The following is a 22,434-nucleotide window of genomic DNA, read 5'->3' as shown; positions in this document are numbered from 1 at the left end:
AGCGGAGCCGGTCCGCAGCCGTTAGGCATCCAGTGGAAATCCCCGGTGATGGAAGACAGACGGAAAGTGAAAGCTAGGATTTTTTGGTTAAACTTGGTTACATTTGGTGAATTATTTGGCCCCCTTCCCTGGTTGTTAGCACGTTTAGAGTGGTACCAACGCATGCCTGATGTTTTCCCGTTTAATTCAATACCATCGTCTTCATCCTAGCAGCAAAAGTGAGCTCACTACAACCTCTCATATACAACCAAGTGAATTTCTTCGTAAGTAATTTCTAATGCGTTTAATGTTTCAAATTAACCTAACAGAAAAGAAACGTTAAATTGACCTCTTGCTGATGTGAAATTAACTCTGCTGTCTGTCCCTCATCATGACCAGGCTGTGGATTGGTGATAGCCAGACTAGTAGGCCTACTCTTCTTCCTCAGTTTCTTTTACACATAGCATATACAGTAAGTGATCATATTAGCGCCCCCTTGCTGATGGCTGTTAATATCACTTTATTAGACTTTTTTTGTGCCGATGGCTGTCGGTTGGACAGCCGTTCTGGACTTTTCCCAAACGCACAGATTGTCAGTCCGTCCCTGAGAGAGAGTTCCAGAGGGAGGGGGCAGCTATAGAGAAGGCTCTGTCGCCCCAGGTCCAGCGCTTCCCTATTTAATCAATACTATGTAGGAAATAGTTAGTGAGTGGGTGAGGGAACGGTTTCCAACACATCTACTGTCTCTGCAGCCGTAGGCTGACTGCAGCAGAGTATAGAGAGAGACTTTATATAGTAAAAAACTAAAATAAAGGCTTCTAAACCATAAACTACACAACTGGACAGAGACATTTTGTTTCAATTCAATTCAATTTTATTTATAGTATCAAATCATAACAAGAGTTATCTCGATACACTTTACAGATAGTATAGGTCTAGACCACACTCTATTACAGACCCAACAATTTCAGTAATTTGTGAAGAAAATTAACAACATCTGCAACCACGATTACAGTTTTTCCTGGCGTTAGCATTAGGGGTGTCACGATTCCCTTTTTAAATCAAAAATGTATCAAAATTGGCAATTCTCCCAGTAATTCTTTCTTTTTCCACCCCCGCCTAACTGCGCACATATGGCTAATTTTCAAGTTAAATCCTTTGGCTGGATATTTTGAAACCAATTACTCCTTGTCTCTCTCTCTGACTTACTATAAATGCAAAAAAGTGGCTTTGCTGTGTATGTGAGAAGACAAAGTCAGAAACAAATGAAATTGCCCCTTAAAAACAGGCATATATATATATATATATATATATATATATATATATATATATATATATATACATATGAATTTCATGCTTCAGAGACGCAAGATGCTTTGAGCTTAAATCTGGTGTGCAATACAGGTAGAATTTCTGGCAGATGGCATATTCATTTATATAGATAGTACAGATATGTGTATATAGCCTATCATATTAACCTTGGTGTTATGACACACACTGCCATCTGGCCTCTGCAGCTTTGCGGTCTGAGGAGTTTGAGCAGTTTTTCAGCTGTGTACCTTCAGGGCACATCTATCAAATAAATTTACTGACAAAGAGTCTGCTTCATTTATAATTGAATGAAAGTGTTGTTGTCTTTGTTGCTGCTGCCTTAAAAAAAAACGTTATGAGCATGTCATTTCTATTTGACGACCAGCTGTTTCTTTACTTACATGTTTTTGGGGCAAAATAAACTGAAGCTGTTAAATTAAACCTGTGTTTGAATTCAAGAGGATTGTAATATTTATTATTTTAAAAACTCATAGCTTATTACATAGCACCCCATGGCCCCCTTCTAGTCCCTCCCCTGCAAGGTAGAGAGGTGGGTTGGACGCGGGTCAATTTCGATTCTAATTGCACATGACTAAGGTCGCTAACAACCAGGGCAGGACAAAATATGTCATTGGTTGGAAACAGGGGCGCAGTCTTCAGAGGTTGCCGCACACTTGGAAAAAAAACAACAACATAGATTTTGTCTCACTGTGCTTCAAAACGTAACCACTGTGAACCAATCAACAATCCTTTTGTTTCTCGCCCGAGACACACGTCTGCAGCCGGCAGTTCAGTGTGGCCGCTGGCTAGCACAAGTCTCTCTCTTTGGCTCTGTCTTTATTAAAATGAGTGGGGAAGCTGACAGCTAAGCCTAACCATCAAACAAACTTTACTGCTGCACCTGCAGGGAATAAAATGCAGAACTAAAAAGAGCGTCATCCTCTGTTGAGTGTTTAGGGGATATTTATTTGTGGTTCAGAATGTAATCGCTGTGAAACAATAAAAAATTACTGTTTAATTTGTCATTCAGAAATCTGTTCCGTTTTCTCTCTCTCTCTCTCTCTCTCTCTCTCTCTCTCTCTCTTTCTCTCTCTCTCTAATCAAGGGGCTTTATTGGCATGAAAGTTTCAATAACAATGTTGCCAAAGCATCAGACAAAACACAATAAACAGTTATATGTACATTAACACAATGTTAGGATGGGTTTGTATCATTTTATAAATCTATTTGTATGGCAAATATAAAAACAAAATTCATTAAGCAATATGAAACAAAAAGTATATTCTAAAAAAATGTAAAGACAGTTAAATTTAACATTAGATATTAATATGTACAGATATTAATATTTATCTCTCTCTCTCTCTCTGTCTCTCTCTCATTGTCTCTGCAGGCTAAGAGTCTCCTGTACAATGAAGTACAAACCACTAGTTCAATTCAATTCAATTTTATTTGTAGTGTCAACTCAAAACAGGAGTTATCTCAGGAAACTTTACAGATAGAGTAGGTCTAGACCACACTCTATAATTAACACAGACCCAACAATTTCCCCAAGAACAAGCATTTGGTGCGACAGAAATGAGGAAAAACTTCCTTCAAACAGACAGAAATATCAGTTATGGTGCCGCTGCAGGTTGGGACACAGAGACACCGATACACATTCACAGATATACAGAGACATAGATACAGATATACAGATACAGTATGGAGAAATATAGTTCTGGTAGTGTACAGCTGGAGTAGGTGACAAGTTACTGTAGCTGTATTGAATATGACGTGTAACACCCCCTCACCCGCCCATTTCCAGCCGGTGAGGTAATTGGTATGCATTGCTCCCGGGTTGTGACCCAGGTTCTATCTGAATTGTCATGAACAGGGATCAACCTGTGTTGACTGGCTTGGTTTGAATTGACAAAAGAAGGGTTGAACACGGATGAGATAACCCTGGTCCGACCAGGGTCAATGGAGTGAAAGCGGTATTAGTCTCTCTTTGGTATTTGCATATTAAGATAAAACATTCAAAACATTATGGGAATCAAAGAAACTATATGAGACTCTGGTACTGCAAAGTTCAGAGTAAAGAAAGCTGAGCTGCAAGCAGAAACCCTGCGTCCTCGCCCTGACCTTACCATGGAAGGAGATCCTGCATCACAGCTCCCTTCCAAACAATTAGACACAGTTGTTGTCACCTTAGCCTGAAAGGGCAGTGCATGATTTGGGGGTAGAAAAACAAGCAGAGGCTTTCTCACTTAGGGTCCCAGTAGGTGTATAAAGTGAGAAGAGATGCCTAGAAAACATCTGACCTACCTGAAGGTCTCCTCTGGTCACAAGCATTACAGAGCTCTCAGCAGACCTGTGAAACTCTCCAGAGACCCTCAGGAAGCACAGCTCCTGTTCCTTCACAAAAAATGGATCTACCTGAAAGAAAGTCTACTCTACAAAGGATAGTGAAACATTTATGAAAGGTTTATTGTAAAAGGAATAGATATTGATTGCCTGCTCATAGTCTACAATGAAATGAATTACAGAATGTACAAAGTATTATTATAAACAACTTTGTACGACATATAACTTGGGTTGGGCATCGTTTTGATTATCACAATTCTGATTCCAATTCCGATTTTTCCTTTCGATTACAGTTCTTATCGTTTCTCGATTCCGATTCTTTGAGGGGTGGAGTTGAAACGGGTCACATGCTCATTTCACACATAAGAAGAAAAATATATTTTGATACAGTTGTGATTTACAGTTTTACCGGGCTGTTTAATGTAAAATAAAGCCACATTTTAGAGTGCTGCTTACCAGTGCTCCATGGCTGCAACACAACCAGCGACTGGAAGCATGGTGGCCGCTACAAAAACCCAAACTTGCGTGAGTTGAATAAGGAACCGATGATCGGATTCGAAACAAAATTTTCCCGATCCCAATAAAAAAACGATACCATTGGAATCGTAATTCTAGAAACAATTCCAAGTTGAAACTGGTTCTCGATGCCAGACCCTAAATATAACAGAACAAATTTAAACCCAGTTGCAGGGTAACCCAGAAAATCTTCTCCTCAGCTACATCCTCCTGCGCTCAATAAAAGATCCCAATGTGTTTCCACAACAGATGGGATGTGTAATCCCTAAAGTGTGGTCTGGGTCTGCCAGTCTAAATCCCAAAGTACTTTTATTTGTACTTGAGGCAGCAACTTGCTTCCAACCCACAGGGAGAAATCAGTTTTCTAGCAGAGTAGCATGAATTCTCGCATTGCTAGACCTTCCTCCACAGCGCTGCGGAGGAGGGTCAGGCTAGTCCACACAGCATTCTGGGATGGGAGAAAAACCTTGTTGTTTCTTTAAACCAATCACAATTGTCATGGGCAGCTCTAATTGCCGGATTTTTATATTACTCCCTACAATTTCGTGCTGTGGCCACGAAATATGCTTCCCACTGAAATACATTACTTCACATTTTCGTGTTGTCCACCACGTAAAAAACGACAAAAACGTCTCTGTGAACACGTATCAATAGATTCAAATAACGTCACATTTACACGAACTTCCATGAGACCGGGCTGTCTCACGACACTTTATAGATAGAGCAGCTCTAGACCACACTCTATAATTAACAGAGACCCAACAATTCCCCACAAGAAGAGAGACTCCTCGCTTATTTTAAGTCTCACTGGTAGTGTACCTGAAACAACCTGCACCCAGCCCAGTACCTTTTACCCTACTTTAAGTGAGTAAGGAAGGTGGAAAGGTTCCATTCTCTTACCTGTACTCCGGTTAAAAATCTGGTTCCACCGAAATTTGAACTATGATCGCTGGATTCAAAGTACAGAGTGCTAACCATTACACAGTGGAACCTTGCTCTCCTGACTGACAATCGGGCATATGAGAATGAAAATTAGAGTGTATAAATGTGAAAAAAGTATTAGGTTGCACCATAGCTGCCAACAGTCCCGTTTTTCCCTGGTTTCTCCCGTTTTTTTAGCCCTACCTCCCTTGTTATTTCTCCCTGGAAACTCCCATAATTTGCATGGCCCAAACTCCTTTATAAATAATCAGACCAATATGTTTGTTTAATGTTGACCAGTTGCCAGATCTTGTATGAAACGCATCCTATTCACACAATCCACACATTTCAACCTGTTTGTCACCTCAACCTGGCAACCTATAACCCTCAACCTGGCAACCTATAACCCAGTTGATCTCTGCGCAAGCTTCGCGGAAAGTTCAGACCTGAAAGCGAGCCGATAAAAACAGCAGGTGAAGGGCGGTGTTCCTGCAAAGCAATCGAAACATAGCTGTAAATTTCAACATGTTGGGCGCAACAATCTACATGCATCTTACCTAGTCATATCAACAACCTCCACGCTTTTTGTAAGGTGTGTTGCATTGATTTTAATGTAGCGCACGGTGGGGAAATGACATCACCCAGCACATTAAAACACAGTGGCACCACTGCGCAGAAGAAGCACATAAGGGCACACAGGCGATTTCATCCTTCATCACGAAAGAACAGACAGAGGCAGAACACGTGAAGCAAGCTGAACTCAAGATGGCAATGTTGGTAGCACAGACTTACAGTACACTTAACAGTAACATCCCCGGCAGGTTGGCAGGTATGGGTTGCACCCATGGTTGACTTTGTTCTGACACCCAAGGTGGCAACATCTGCGATGCTTTAAAAAGAAACAAATCTGTTCTTGTAGATGCTGACCATTGCTTTTTTGCGGCTTTTGTTGGGTTTGTGTGCTCTCTGCATCCAGTGTCTATACTCAGCCGAAGTTAGATCACTCTGTAACACTGCTGTGCTCGCAACAACTCCAAAAGAGTGCTATGTCTTCTCTTTGGCAGATCACGTCATCATCATGTAAATTCAGCTTAGCTCTTATCAAGAGTTTAAGATTATCAAGGTAATATAGTTTTGAAACCGGGTCCTTCAGTATTTGGAATAAGCAGTATGTAACAAACAAGGTGTGTCAAATTCATACGGCTGCACAAGTTATGTCAATGTGTGAGATACATATTCAATTTCAACACTCAGATCAGGACTGTGGCCAAAAAAATAACATTTGCATCGCTTATTTTTTTTCTTCTTTTTTCTAAAGAGTATTTGGCAAAGCAAATTATTAGTTTTAGAGGAGACAGGGTCGAAAATGAAGAAGTCAGACTGCAAACTCAATAAGAAGTGTGAAATAGGGGTGCTTGTTGCACTGGTTAAACCAGACAGGCTGTATTGTTAGGTGGCCATAGTTGGTGCATCCAATTAGAGAAAATCTGTTGACTGGCAGTATGTCAGCAGCAGTAACATCCGCCAGCTCAGAGAGATGAACCACTCCAGAAATTAAGAGGAAGTAGTTAGATACCAAATTTGATGCCAATAATTGTGTTGCTGGGACCAACAAAGCATAGGTGCCACCTGAGGGGGTCCAGGGGAAGCAGAGCTCACACCCCCTTGGTTTCAGGCTGGTATAATTGGACATTAGCTTGTTTCAGAGAAAGACACAGCATAGGGAAGCACAGCTCTGGCAATGGATGAACAACTGTGTGTTAAGTGCAGATACTGTTATTGTTTTTTTTAGGTACAAAGAGCACAACTAATCACAGACTGTAGGATGTGTGCCATTGCATACAAGGCTTCTGAAACAAGCAAGTACCTGGAGATTACTTGTAAAATTTCTTTTAATCTCGCCAAAAATATAATACCATTTCATTGGCATAGAGTCAGAAATCTCAGAGACAGATAATTTAAAAGCGGGACAAATAGAAACAGTTTGCTTAAAGGAGAATTCCGGCCAATTTTTACGTTAATGTTGATCACTATAAATATGAGTACAGTCAATAGATCGCTCCGAGAAGCAAGGATGCTGGTCGGGCCTGCTAGCCCGGCTAAGGGAACTACCACACAGATCGCCACTGCCAAGCCTCCTACTCACCAACACCAGATCGATCACACACAAAATGGATGAGCTACAAATACACGGAACTGCTGCGTGATGATTATCACAGAAACCTGGCTGAACACACGGCAGCTAGCAGCTAGCAGGGTGAGCTAGCTACTGGCAGGATAGAGACAGGGTAGATGAATTTAAACAATGTCTGAGTTGAAAACACATCTTGTTGTCACGTAAGGGCCCTGTTCATGTTGCACAGACATTTTAATTGCATTTTGTGTCTGTTAAGAGGCACAAAGGCACTCTAAAACTTGCCCCGACAACTGCCGTTTTAGCTCAGTGGACGCTCGTAGACATAGCTGCAGCTACTCCGTGTGATTTGGCTCATTTTTTTTCTATCGACTGTACTTGCATATTTATAGCAATTAAGATTAACATAAAAATTGGCCGGAATTCTCCTTTAAGATGAAATAAAGTCTGGAGTGTTCAGAAGTTCAAAACAAATCAAGTGTACATTAGATGTACATGTGTGTCCTTCTCAAGTTACAAGGTTATCAGGAACACCCGCACAATCTAATGCAAGTCGATAAAGCGCTGCAATCCATCTGAAACTGTGAGAGAAGTGCTGATCCAGCACTGTGTTCATTTTGGAGGCCATTATTGGTGGGGCTGTTGGATTTACTGCATTACATTAAAATATTTTTCTATGACTTTATCCAACTATGTTTGCAAACATCTCAATGAAACATGCAATTTTGGCTTTTATCTAAATAAAATCACAATACAAATATATAAAATGTTCAGTGTTTTTTTACGTATTGACATATGCAGATAGGAATACAAATAGTAAACATAACGTGCATTGGCAGTTCTGCACAGGTGCATTGAAACCAATATTGAAGAGCTAATATAGCTTTAAAAGGTCCAGCCCACTCATATGACAAAACAAGTTATTTTCCTTCTAACACAGAGTGGTATCTAACCATGATGCTGAGACGTGAGTGTAGAAAATGGACCAATGAAGGGACAGCATCTTGCTGTTCTCATCCATAGTCATTTATCACAGTATTAAGTCCAAAAGAAAATACATATTTTAACTCATTTGACTATATCTCATGTAGACAACACTGTATATAAGTAGTCAACATAATGCTGTGTTTTGGAAGTTTTCTTCTGTTGATGGTTTGTCAGATAAAAGAGAGACTGTGAGAAACACAGGAAGTGAAGCTTCCAACTCCGCCCAGTTTAATTCTGTTTGCTGTCAGACCGAGCTGCACTGCAATTATCAGACTGAATGGGGCCTGCAGACCATAATTGCTTTGTTTTTCAATTATTTCATGAGGCTCTGGTAATTTACTTCACTCTATTAAAATATGCCAATTAGACATTATAATTACAGTTTTCACTGTATCACTTTTCGCTGTCACTGAAAAGATGTAATACTGCTATTAGGGAAGAGCATGAGGACAGTTTAATATTGCCAGGCAGATCCACTGCTGTCTTGTTTGGAATGAATGCAGATGTGACAAAAGCCACGTTTTTTTTCTTTTATCTGCATTCATGTTTACTTGTCACTAAACAGAAGAATATAAACACTGTGATAGCATTTTAAAATGTGTTAAAATGTGTCCAGCGCTGTGGATAAAGGTCTGGCAATGCGAGACTACATAAAGACTAAAATTTGGCTAAGAACATATATTTGGTCCTGTGAATTCTCTATAAGTCAGTTTTGTTTTTCTGTTTTCTGTTTTTAAAGTTGCTATATAAAAACTTATTATTATTAATATTATTAAAATTTTACAGGTAGTTTTAAGAGGAAAAAAACTGACAAAATGAATGGTGACAATAATCCAAATCCATGGGGTGAGGTATATCTAGTGTGCTCTAAGTTTTGTCTATAAATCAGAGCTGACAGGAGTACTTAACTGTTCGGAATTGTTTTCCAAGGTAATCTTGATTTTTTACTATCCATTTAGTTTCTTTCCCCAAATGTGGATGTCAGAGCTGTGAAATCATTGAATGGATCCACGTGTGAGTGTCAGGTCAGAGTGGGGAGAGCAAACTTTGACACCAAATTTCCAAATACGACCGTACTCATCCTCTCAACCACTCATTTACACCGCAGCACTTCCTGGGAGGTGCCAGCTCTGTTATCATAAGTGATGCATTAGGGGAAATTCCGGATTAATGAACATATAAATATTTGGATCATTTCTAGAGTGAGGTGGCAGATGGAATAAACATTATCCTTGTGTTAAACCTTTTAGCGGGAGACTTATGATGAGATCTTACTGCTGGGTATAGGAATGCAAACTTTAATGAAGGAAACACAGCTCTGGTCAGATGTATATACTGTAGGTTGATAGTGAATCCTTTATTTCAGGTGGGAAGTCATAGAGCAGATTTACGCAAATGGAATTGTTAAGTATTGCTTTTTATTACTTGCACTGTCAGCCTGGGTGCATCCACTTGAATGTAACTTCTACTTGGCCACATTTTGAACGCTTCAGATGGAAATTTATTCGCTGTCAAAGTGACGTCAAAATGAATGGCAGTCAATGGTGTCAACGGCGGGTGAGTGCTAGGTAGCATCAAAATGGCGCCATAGGAGATACGCTTTGTGGAAGTTGGCTTACCCCCTTGTAAAATACGGACACTTGGGCAGTGGCTGTCAGCATCAGATACGACACAAAAAGCACCCTTCAGCGTGTGTGTAGAACGCACCGGGGAGAGCAGCAGCCACAGATGACATATTATTAAGAGAGACAACGGTAGCGAATAGTATGAAAGGCCGGAATTCTGCGTAGGGAGGTTGGTTGGGGTGGTGGATGGGTCAAACAATACAGGATTAGTGACCCGTGTGTCACGTTTCCTAAACCCAACTGTCCCATTCTTCTTTTCCTAAACCCAACTGTCCCATTCTTCTTTTCCTAAACCCAACTGTCCCATTCTTCTTTTCCTAAACCCAACTGTCCCATTCTTCTTTTCCTAAACCCAACTGTCCCATTCTTCTTTTCCTAAACCCAACTGTCCCATTCTTCTTTTCCTAAACCCAACTGTCCCATTCTTCTTTTCCTAAACCCAACTGTCCCATTCTTCTTTTCCTAAACCCAACTGTCCCATTCTTGTCCTACGTGTCACGGAAATGTACCTTTTATTAGCAGACCCACGATTTTTTCCTTAACCTAACTGCGTCAAAAGTGGCGTCAATAGTCCCGAACAAGTGCGTTTAGTTAAAGCGCTTTTAGATATGATGCTAAAGGAGACTTGTAGCATCAATAACAACGCCAAAGGCACCTGACCAAGTGTCCGTATTTTACGCGATGGGAGTCAGAATGTGTTGCCTAAGACAGTCCAAAAATATTAGTTAACCTTAAAACAATTTAGACAATAAATTGGTAAAGATGTTACGGATGACACTGAGAGCACCCAGTGGAATGTTCTGAGTATGTGGCAACATTTGCACAACTGACAACACTACAATAGAGTAAAGAAAGCAACTCACTGTCTGCGGAGCAGCTCCACACTTTATACCTGATGACGTCACAAGTATGAGACTTACTTCTCTGGTTTCTGGCTTAGAGTAGCTCATGTTCACAAATATTGCTTGAACTTTCCTAGGCCATAAAAATAACATTTTGGAATTGAGGTGGTGTTCCTCTTTAAATTTTGGTGTCCAATTTGAGAAACCATCCCAGAAATGAAAACTCGTCTATTTAGACTACTCTGAACTGACTGGGCTCTGGAAGGTGCATGGTTGGAATCCCATCTATGTGTGTGCTGTGAAGTGATAGAGGCTGGCTGACGCCAGGAGATTCAACACTGGTACGGATCGAATTACCTGCTGTTTTCGCACTTATTTGGTTTGTAATCCAAGTCTCTTTACAAAAGGTGTCAGCTTTTAACAAGTCTTCACCAACTGACAAACTAACACCTAACTTTCAGCATCCTTTCTGATTACATGTACCAGATAAAGATTCAGCTGTATGAAGGGGGTGGAAGTTTAAACAGCAACATGTGCCATCATACTGGTTCAAAATTAAAATGTACCATACTATCTTGACTTTTATTTACAGTACACTATCCTAATAGGCTTAATACAGGTACCCCCCCCCCCCTTTTATTGATAAAGATGACTGACATGATCCACTAATGAATGAACCTGTTTCTACTTTTGGTCCACAACCCATGAAACCTTTCCTTCTGAAAAGATACAAAGCTTGGCCTGAGCATAGCTACCACTGTGTTTGGAACAACAGAGCCGTGGTTGATATGCAGGAGAGGTTATGAGCAGATTACAGGCAGGTGTGCTGGAAGGCGGGGTCCAGGTGAGCAGAAAGACCGCAACGACACCAACACATCACGTTGAAAAGCGACGTTTGTTATTGATGCAAAAAGTCTCCTTTAGCGTCATTTTTAAAAGCACTTGTTCGGGACTCTTTGCGTCACTTCTTGACGCTCTGGGTCGGGACCCTTGGCGTCACTATTTGACGCTTTCGGGACTCCTGTCTAGCCCTTTGGCGTCACATTTAGACATCCTTGGTCTGGACTCTTGGCGTCACTTTTTGACGCTCTGGGTCAGGACGTATGTTTAATTGACATGCGGCACAAGAATGGGACAGTTAGGTTTAGGAAAAGATGTTGGGTGGGGTTAAAAAATGTATGTTTTAGTGACACGCGGGACAAGAACAGAATACAAACCCCCGTCTCCTGGGTGAAAGTCCTGTGTTGTTTGACCCATCATTTATGTAACGAAAATGTGGTGTACTGGCATTTTGCACAGATTTATGGTGTCACTATGTTCATTGTATGCTAGTAGCTTATAAAGATATAGCCTTTACGGATCACAAAGGGTGAGAGCTGGTGGAGCGTTAACAATGCTACAACGCATTCTCATGAACGGGTTTGATGATATCGTACAAAAACGTATGCACAACAATTTGTATGATATCCTACGGAATTACAGCGACCGCCGGACGGTCACATGACGACCAGTCACATGACAGTTAAGGTTAGCGGTTTTCACAGTTAAATTTAAAAAGGTGGCTGTGAGCCGGGGACATGGCACCGTGAGCTGATGGTTGCTGCATCACCCCGTCAGGGTTCTTATTTGCAATAATGACCGGCTCGCTCTACATTATGTGTTACATCATGTTTATTACTGTAGAGCTGAGATGTAGGCTTATACCAGAAAGTGAAAAACTCATGAGAGTTTATTAATTATTTTTTTTAACATTCATGAATGCAATTATAACCAAATAGAAACACAGCCATGTTATTACTGAAATTATTTGAAACTATTTTTTAAAACGACAGAGTCACTATTTAAACAGTCATTTGGAAATATCCAAAGTTGAAAATACGTCAAATACGTATATAAAGCCATTAGTAAGACAAGCAAGCGTAGCAGATGAGAACAAAGGCAGGCTTCTTAGTGAAGGTCTTCAATAAAGGTCTGATTTCCTCTTCCCTTCAGATAAATGAAATGTTGTTGGCATTTAATTTGGAAGTATGGGTTGCGTCCGAAATCACATACTCTGCACTACAAACCTGATATGTATACTATGATTCAACATACGTTTGTGTAAATAAACAGTAGTGTGTATCTTTTCAGATGCACTAAAGATGTAATTTTCAATGTCACTAAATGAGAGCCTTCTTGACGTTGGAGACCTGTAACCATAGTATCCCCTGCCCACCTCAGCTTTAGCGGCATCGCCAGAAAACGCGTCAATTAATGAAATATGTAAATAACTACACCAACAGTCGTAGGTGACAAAATCACTGATTTAGAAGAAATGTATTTTCTATTATTTTTGTAATGTAGAAATGTAAACTAAAGCGTTGCTGACGTTACAGAGATGACTTTAGTTCTGTCCATTTGTCTGTTAAAAACTTTGTTACTACCACATTGCATTGTGGGTTACTTATGCCGGCGTAGTGTCCAGTGTTGCAGATTGTAATATTAACCAGAAATAGTATGCAATTCACGTACTATTGTTTTCATACTACTATCGGTTTTTAGCCTATTAAATAGCATGTTGGTGTGGAATTTCGGACGCAGCCTTGGTGTTTGTTAAAATGTACCAGAATTCTACTGATTTGAAGAAAAAAATGCAAGCTCATACATACAATGTGAGGATTGGTAGAATTCTTTTTGGGCCAGCTCAGACCTGCCTGTGGATTCCAGGCAAAGTGGAGGGGTGTCGCGGTCAGTGTTTAAGCCTGGCCACCATGCTTGAGGCTCAGACAGACAATGTGAGCAAAGAAAAGCTTTGAGAGGCTGTGGCACCAGAGAACAAACACCCCTTCCCACCCCTCCTCCAAAGAGCATCCAACCTGCTCAAACACACACTCTATATCTATCCATCCTCCCTATTTACTGGCTGAGTAAATCTCTTCTAATCTGATGAGCAAAACAGAATGGAGTCCCTTTTATGTCATGATGCCACCAATTTGACTGAGAAGTGAGCATCTCTCTAAACAACAGACTTCTTCCCTGCCTCTCCTACATGGAGAATTTCCCAGTGTGTTTACTGCTGCTCCAAGTAATTATCCAACCTGTCAAGCTTATGACTGTTTGGTCGTTAAGGTGATGAAATATTGATTCACAGAGATCTGACCAATATAGGCAATGTCTAGACAAGTAAACACAACAGCGTTGACAGACCGAGGTCATTGTTCACACTGTGATGCAGTATTGAATGTCCTTTTTTGATCCAGGGAAGAAAGTCCCTTTACCATTGTTTTATCGTTATTTGGTTTAATATTAATAAAGTGGGATTCTGGCAGTGAAGATGTCTGAAAAATATGAATGGATTTTAAATGGAGTTGAACACTTTTGGGTGCAATTATGGAGGCATGAAACTAATCTACTAACCAACCTAATGTGTCACTCACCTTTATTCCCCATCACTCTCCAACTTCACATAATCTAATTACTCACCCTTGGCCATGAATTGCCACCTTCCTCCTTAAGATAGGCTAAAACACTTGTCATTTTTGATCGCTAATATGAGCTTGTCTTAATTAGCTTTGTATCAACTCATTTGGCAATGGCTTGAATGTAATGGACGTTCATTAATATCAAAAAGTTACGCACTAAAGCTTTAAATACAAAAGAAAAAAACAAATGGAAATTAAATCTCAGAAAGAGTCTAGCTTCAAGCGATGCAGAGTTATTGGAGAAGACGTGACTTGATTTTTAGATTCATAATATTTGATTTATTGTACAAAGACACCATAATTCCATGACAAATTATAAAGCTTCTGGATGGCCTACAATCGCATGGAGGACCTCGTTGAAAGGGTGCATTTCTCTGCTTCTAAACAACAACAAAAGTAAGTCTCTGCACTTTATCGATCTGGAGATATTAAATACGACATATGGTGAGGTCAGGTAAGGTGAGCTCAGAGGGTTAAGCAGCAAAACTAAAAACTGTAGTTATAAATGTGACAGAAGAAAAACAAGTAGACTTTTAGCTTCTGAAATAATCAATGAAGTTAGGCCGCTGTTCCTTGTGCACAGCAAACAGCAGCTCTGCTCTCTGCTATGTTCCCATTTTAGAGAATATTTTTTTTAATGATTGTCTCACCCGCCCACAAACCATCTGCTATTAATCAGAATGTAAATCTTTTTAGAAAGTTCTACACAATTTGGAAGTAGTTTGGGTGTTTTGCCTACATGTCCACAGGTTTTCAACACGCTACAGATATCGGTGTATGGGTGGCCAGTGGAGAGCATCAGGATTCCAGCTATATAAGAACCATGTTGTTTAACTTTCTATGGTCTCGCATTGCCAGACATTCTTCTCCAGCGCTGCTGCGGAGGGTCTGGCATTCCGGGATGGGAGAAAAACGTGCTGTGGTTTATAGGCATTTCTTTAAACCAATCACAATCGTCTTGGGCGTCGCTAAGCGCCGGACGGAGCCACGGTGCCTCTGCTAAATAGTCTCAGGAAGGAACTTGTTTTGGTGGAACATGTGTACGTTCAAAAGTAGTTTTAGTCGTGCAACAGAAAACTCTGATTGGACAGATAGTCTAGCTAGCTGTCTGGATTTACCCTGCAGAGATCTGAGGAGCAGTTAACCATAGTCCTCACAAATCCACCGGAGGTTAGAACGCCAACACAAAGAAAGCAGAAGGGCATGCGACATCCGGCCTGAAAAGAGGGATATCCTGCCAAATTTCCGGCGGCACCTGAACAATCCTGGAAATGGAACAACATTGATATAGACTTAACTTTGTAAGAATTGTGCTGTGATGTGAAACTTGTACAATCTAATTAAGTTTGACACAACTGCCCTGCAATAAATTGTCTTTGTGTAGTTTCTCATGTCTTGTTTTTGTTGACATGAGTTGTGTTTCCATTCAATTGTCCTGGAGACTTTTAAGCAAACCTTTTAAATGTCGCAAAAAAGAAATACGAATTAGGTGCATTTCCATTAACTGGTTTAGAGCGAATAAACTGTGCTGCAGCTTCGATTGGTCAGAAGTTGGCACTATAGGCTACGCATGGCTGTGATCCATCATTAAACAGAGTAGAAGAAGTAGAGGTTGCTAACCAGAAACAAAATGGCTGAATCTCATCACCCTTATTTGATAGCTCTTCGACTCCTCGGTCCTCAGCTGAACCGGAAGTTGTTCTGTCCCTCCTCGGTCTCAAAGCTCTTATTTCTGCCCTGAGGACCGAGGAGCGAGCATCGAGGAGGGATCATCGAGGAGCTATAGGCGAGGATACACGAGAGCAGCCTTCCCGGAAGCCGTGCAGCTGAAGGAGTTGCTAACTCCGCCCAAACAGCTGACAAATTCATGTGACACTTAAGAGGAAAGGATGCTATGGGACGTAACAAATAAGTCGCCTTGGCCATCTTGAAAAATTGAGAGGTAATCAGGAATTAGGTTAAATTGGGCAAGTTTTAATTGTTCTTTCATGTCAGCTACTGTTAGCCATGTTTTATGCAATATGGAAATGAATACACGTTGTAGGAATATCTGGGAAGACGTGGACTGCGGAAACAGCTGTTCCAAGTGGATGGGGACATGTCCCCAGCATCCCCAGTGTAAACAACACCTATGCCAGAAAGGTTGGGAAACTGGTGATCTGGATTCTTCTGTTTATTTGTCTCACAACCTGCTGCAAAACAGCTTTTCAGCATTTTTGGTCTATAGTGCAATATAATTTTGGCTAAACAAAACACTGATAAGATAAGTGCAGTGATCCCCAGCAGCCACTGCTCTCTTTCCGTCTGTCACATGTCAGTAGACAAACGCTTATTCCTTCCTCCTGTTTCCCCCGGGTCACACTGATGTGCACTCCTCTCATGTTTAGGAACAAAGTCTATTCTTGGCAGCCAGCCATGTTCACTCAATCAGCCATAATGTTAGATTCAGTGTGATTGCCGCAGCATGGAAGTCAAGTGCTCACCAAGACTTTAACAATAGCTGGCTTTCTGACACATGGAATAATTATCTGTATTATAAATTATTTTCTCAGCCCCCTCTTGACAGTAGAACAAAGAAATAATTTCTCACCATGTATTTTCTACAGTGAAGTGTGATATGGAAGCAGAGAGAGTAGCACTCTGGGAAGATCCTGAAGGTAACTGTCCTAAGAAATACGTTTGATGTTGATAAAGTTGCTTTACTCATTATTTTAGATCTGAGTGCTATATGTTGCATTTTAATAAGCAGGCTTGACAAATTGATGGGCCTCTCTGGTGTAATGCTTGATTGGTTTCATTCATAGTCAAGAAGCCCTCCAAAGTGAACAAGGAAATAGGTAATTTGTCATTGCCAGCCAAAACAACCATATGAGCATTTTCTAATCTGATGCCCCATTTGGAAGGAGATCATAATTTTTGAGTGCAGTCTAAAATTGTTACAAATGACTATTAGAAAAGAGAGACATATGATTGTTTTCTGATCTGCCACCTCTAAGGCTAAGGCTAATGCCCCACATCAACCAGCCCAGCAAGTGGTTTGTGGCATTCAACAGCATTATAGAAGAAGAAGAAGAAGAAGAAGAAGAAGAAGAAGAAGAAGAAGAAGAAGAAGAAGAAGAAGAAAAGGAAAAGGAAAAGGAAAAGGAGGAAAGTAGCATATACACTACTTCACCCTTTTCTTCTCAGAGACAACAGTCAGTAAACATACTGCAAAAAGATGTTGCATGTTAGGAACATCAAATAGTTCTTCAAAGAAGCATTCTGGGCCTTATTATTTTCTTAATACATGCGTCTCTCTGCAACATTACCACTAATAACTATGTCAGTCCCCACTGTTATGCAGATGTAGATTTCTGTTTCGCTGACATCAATATTTGTATATCAATATGAGACATCAATATGAGTACTTAATTTAAAAAAATTAAATGGACAAAAAAATGGAGCTTCTACTTGTAGGATCAAGTAGAAACAACACAGGACTTTCACCCAGGAGACCAGGAAACTTTTTGCATCAGTAACAAACACAAAAGGCACCTGACAAAGTGCTGCTTTTTGACGCACTTGGAGTGAGAATGTGTCACATTTTCACCTCCACAGCGCCGCAGAGGAAGGTCTGGCATACGAGACTATCACTCATATAACAGAGGATAAAATATGTTTCTTTGTGAGTAAGCGTAGCAATTTTGATCTAAATAATACCTCCAAAACTGCCAATAGAAAAATCTGAGATTGTGAAACACAAAGTGACATTAAACTTGGGTGGGACACAGCAGTGTTGTGCTTATATCTGTTGTTTAGGCTCTGCTCCTTACATGTGATGAAATTTGCCTGTAGTCATGGCCCGGGGCTATGGCTGCCCTAGAGACAAAGGAAGACGGGCTGCCACCATCATGTTTAACCACCCCTGACACATCATCGCCCTTATTGTGCCTCTCAATCTGAACACACACACACACACACACACACACACACACACACACACACACACACACACACACACACACACACACACACACACACACACACACACACACACACACACACACACACACACACACACACACACACACAGCAGCAGCAGCAGCAGCAGTGCTGGAGCACCATCTGTCAGCCGGGTGTCAAGTGGCCCTTGTCTCCAGTGATTATGAGAGCTCCTGCTGCCTCAGGTGGTCCGTGGACCATCTAGAGGGGCCAGGCCAGGCCATATGGTCTGTGTGGGGGTACCCAGGGGAGGCAGCTCCACTCCCCTGCTACTGGACAGGACAGACAGCCTACGCCTGTCTGTGACTGTCTGCTGAAATGTCCCAGTCAGGGCTGAGATGACGGTGAAGGACCTGACACACATCATTCAGAGTTTCTGAGAGAGGAGCACAAAGTGAGAGTTCACTCAGGCCAAAGACTTGTGCCTTATGACAGAATTATGAAAATGTCAGGGTTAACGTTAACGTGAACAACATTGCTTGTGTCCTTTATGAAAGAGACAATTGAGTCTGCATGTTCAAATCTGGTCATGCATATTTGATTGAAGTAGCAAAAAATCCAAATATTTCGTTTTTTTCAAATGAGCATGTATATTTGAGCTGACAGTTAAAATTTGTAATTACAATTGGTCGCATGATTGTCTATAGATAACTTGTGATTAGGGCTGTCAAACGATTAATTTTTTTTAATCGCGATTAATTGCTGAATTTCTTTAGTCAATCGCGAATAATCGCATGTTTTATCACAAGATTAAAATTCTATTATTTTTCATTTATTAACAATTCTTACCAGTGTATCTTGATTGGGAATCAAATGAATGCAAGGGAAGTTACTTTATGAACTTGACTTTAAGATTTGTATTTGTTAATTATTTATTTCATTTAACAAAAGAAAAATGTGTGAATCTGTCATTATTGCACAATTCCTCCAAGTACCTAACTAAAAAACTAAAACTCCCTATCCTTACCAAAGTCAATGTAGAGTGCAGTAACTTCTAAATAATTTTGATAACTCACTGACGTTAATGAGACAGCGTTTACACTTTGCAGTGTTTCCAGTTGGGCTGCTTTCTCCGTGGAGTACGGGCTGTGTGTGCGTGGGGCTGCTGTCCCTCTCGACGGCAATGTATAAGACGGGTCAGAACATGCCAACTGTAGTACTTCTTTAAGACCCGAGTCTTCTACGATGCTGACAGGTCTGCAGTTAGTTGTCACCCATTTCGCAAGAGCTATAGTAACTTTTTTGGGATTTGTTTTCATCAACAGGTCGGCGAGTAGCACTCTCCAAAATAGTGCTTTGCCTGAGCCCGCTAGCATCAACCTGAGTCACGTTAACTGTACTATGCTTAGCTCGTAGGTGGTAGCTCAAGCTTGACGTGCTTCGGGCTTTACACAATGTGCATATGGCTTTCGACTTGTCTACAAGCCGTCCGGGAGTTTTGGAAAATAAAAACTGCCATTCAGAATTGTGTTGCTGCTGTCTTTCTCCATCATGCCTGCAGCCTGCAGCAGGAGGATGTGTTACTAAGAAGTATGGCAGCTTCATGATGCATTATGCTTGGCCCCTAATCGCATTGCGATTAACGTGTTAATGCTGACAGCCCTACTTGTGATTAATCACTAATTCATCGCACATTTTTTATTTGTTCTAAATGTACTTTAAAAGAGATATTTTTCAAGTTTTTATGTAATGCTCTTATCAACATGGGAGCAGACAAATAGGCTTTATGCAAATGTTTATTATTGTTGCAACAATCCAAAATGATGACAAATAACTGAAAATTCTCCAGAATAACTTCAAAGGTACTCTATGTTTGGTACTCAATTCACATCGGCCGTACATGCAAAAAACTTTAGTCTTGTGGAGAGAACCATCTGGAAGGGCTTTGAAATTAAACTTTCCATAAAAAAGACCCTTTTCTTTATCCATTTCTGCTCAAGGAGCTTTGTTTCTGCTAGCCATCCACATCGTTACTGCTGCATCGCTTCCTGATTTCCCAAAGTACGGAGCGACCCGAGGCCCAAATCAAAGAATGTGTAATCAGGGTAATTTTGACAACCCTAATGTATAGGCCATATTATCACTTTCGAAAAATCAGAGGAGTGCTCAAACACAGAAACATAGTTAGGAATATGCAGCACAACATCAATTGAAATAACGAATAGATTTTGCCACAGGGCTTTAAAGTTCAGGTAATAAAGTGGGTCCTGTTGATGTCAGCTGGTGATTTAGTTGTGCAGATTCCCAAACAAAGTTCAATTAATCATGCAACCCCAATTGCTAAAAAGTAAGCCTGAGGCCACTGGGAGTTTGTGGGCTCAGGCAGTTGGCAGCAGGGTTGGTAATCCAGCCACGTGCGGACGGTGCTGACCTTTTGAAGGAACAAATACCCAGCAAGTTCAAAATTGAGAAATCCACCATATTAGCTGCCGCACCATCCAGTTTTAGGTGACCCAGCTCTGCTGGTATAAACTGCTCCGTAGAAGACATTCAGCATGACAACCAGCCCGGTCTCATGGAAGTTCGTGTAAATGTGACGTTATTTGAATCTATTGATATGTGTTCACGGAGACGTTTTTGTCGTTTTTTACGTGGTGGACAACACGAAAATGTAAAGTAATGTATTTCAATGGGAAGCATATTTTGTGGCCACAGCACGAAATGGTAGGGAGTGATATAAAAAGCCCAAAATCCGCGTAGGGAGGTTGGTCGGGGTGGTGGATGGGTCAAACAACACAGGACTTTCACCCGGGCGAACGGGGATCGCGTCCCGCGTGCGGCGCTTTGTTTCCCGGGGATGGCGTCCATGCGTGTGGCGTTTTGTCCCGCGTGTTACTGTGGCGCGTCTCCCGGCGTTTAAGGTGCCCTTTCCCCGGCGTTTAAGGCGCCCTTTCCCCTTAAGTTTTTTCCTAAACCCAACCTCCACCATCCCGTTATTGTGGGGCGTCCCCAGCGGGTCCCCAGCGGGTCCGCCTGCGGGCCGCCTCGCGGGCGCCTCCCGGCTTATGGAGCGACCTCTTCCCCGAGAAAATAACGTGACTGTTACACGTAAAAAACGAGAAAAACGTCTCCGTGAACACGTATCAATAGATTAAGAATAACGTGGACATTTACACGAACTGCCGTGAGACCGGGTTGTGACAACACATTCTCACACGCTTTATCTAAACGCGCTGGGTCGGGACTATTGGCGCCACTTTTGACGCAGTTAGGTTAAGGTAAAGATGGTGGGTGGGCTTATAAAAGGTATGTTTCTGTGACACGCGGTACAAGAACAGGACAGTTGGGTTTAGGAAAAGAAGAAAGTGAGAGCTGTTCTCCTGTGTGAAAGTCCTGTCTTGCTTGACCCATCCTCCACCCCAACCTACTTCCCTACGCAGAATTTCAGTCTTTCATACTACTCTCTACCGTTGTCTCTCTTAATACTACATCATCTTACAGCGCCGTGTAGCTGCTGCTCTGCCCGGTGCGTTCTACACACACGCTGAAGGGGGATTTTTACTTTGTATCTGACGCTGATAGCCATTGCCCAAGCGTCCGTATTTTACGAGTTCGGAGTGAGAACGGGTTGAGCGTGACCATGATCGGCATATATTCCCACATGTGTTATCTAAATTGCCAATAACACCCAGACATGAGAGATGTGTTCATATTGTTATCAAATCAAATATGATTCTGCAGTGGACGATTTACATCCAAACATCCAGTGCCATTGAAGAAAGTAGTGTGTACTCTCCCAAGGAACACACATTTCCTTGGTGAAAGTCTCCCAGGAAGCGAACTCCACTCCCTGGCATGAAAGTCCTATGTTTTTTCACCCACCCATCCACCCTACGCGGCCAGCAGCGTTCTTATACAGCAGCAGTCAATGTGGAGCATACAGCAACAACAAAAATGAGGAATGCTTATGAATTACAGAGCTAAACTTTTTGTAGCTTTTTGAACGAATTGTTCACGAAGAAGAACAGGCTGATATATGACATCTGAACAACTAAAGTGACCAGCTTGGACAAGTTCATATTGTGGTTCATGTAAAGCTAAAGTCAAAGCAGTTTTTTTTGTTTTTATTTCGGCTATCATCTACTCTGTTACTGCGACTCCATTTTGTATCGAGTGCACCGATGTGATCATCAACAGAGAAGCCTTGAGCAGAAACAAAATCTTATTTCCTATAGCTGTGATAAATGATTTGTGTTATAATAATAGCCAGTCAGAACTGGAGCTGCTGCAGGATTGCCATCAATATCATAAGCCAAAACATAAAATCTCTTCGTAAAATGTTTTTTTTTAACCTGCACTGTATTGTATTACTTTTCTTTTCTTTGACTGAATAC

The sequence above is a fragment of the Perca fluviatilis genome, chromosome 6 (genome assembly GCF_010015445.1).
Source record: "Perca fluviatilis chromosome 6, GENO_Pfluv_1.0, whole genome shotgun sequence".
NCBI lineage: Eukaryota > Metazoa > Chordata > Actinopteri > Perciformes > Percidae > Perca > Perca fluviatilis.
The sequence above is the reverse complement of the archived record's forward strand: the minus strand, read 5'-3'. Positions refer to the sequence as shown.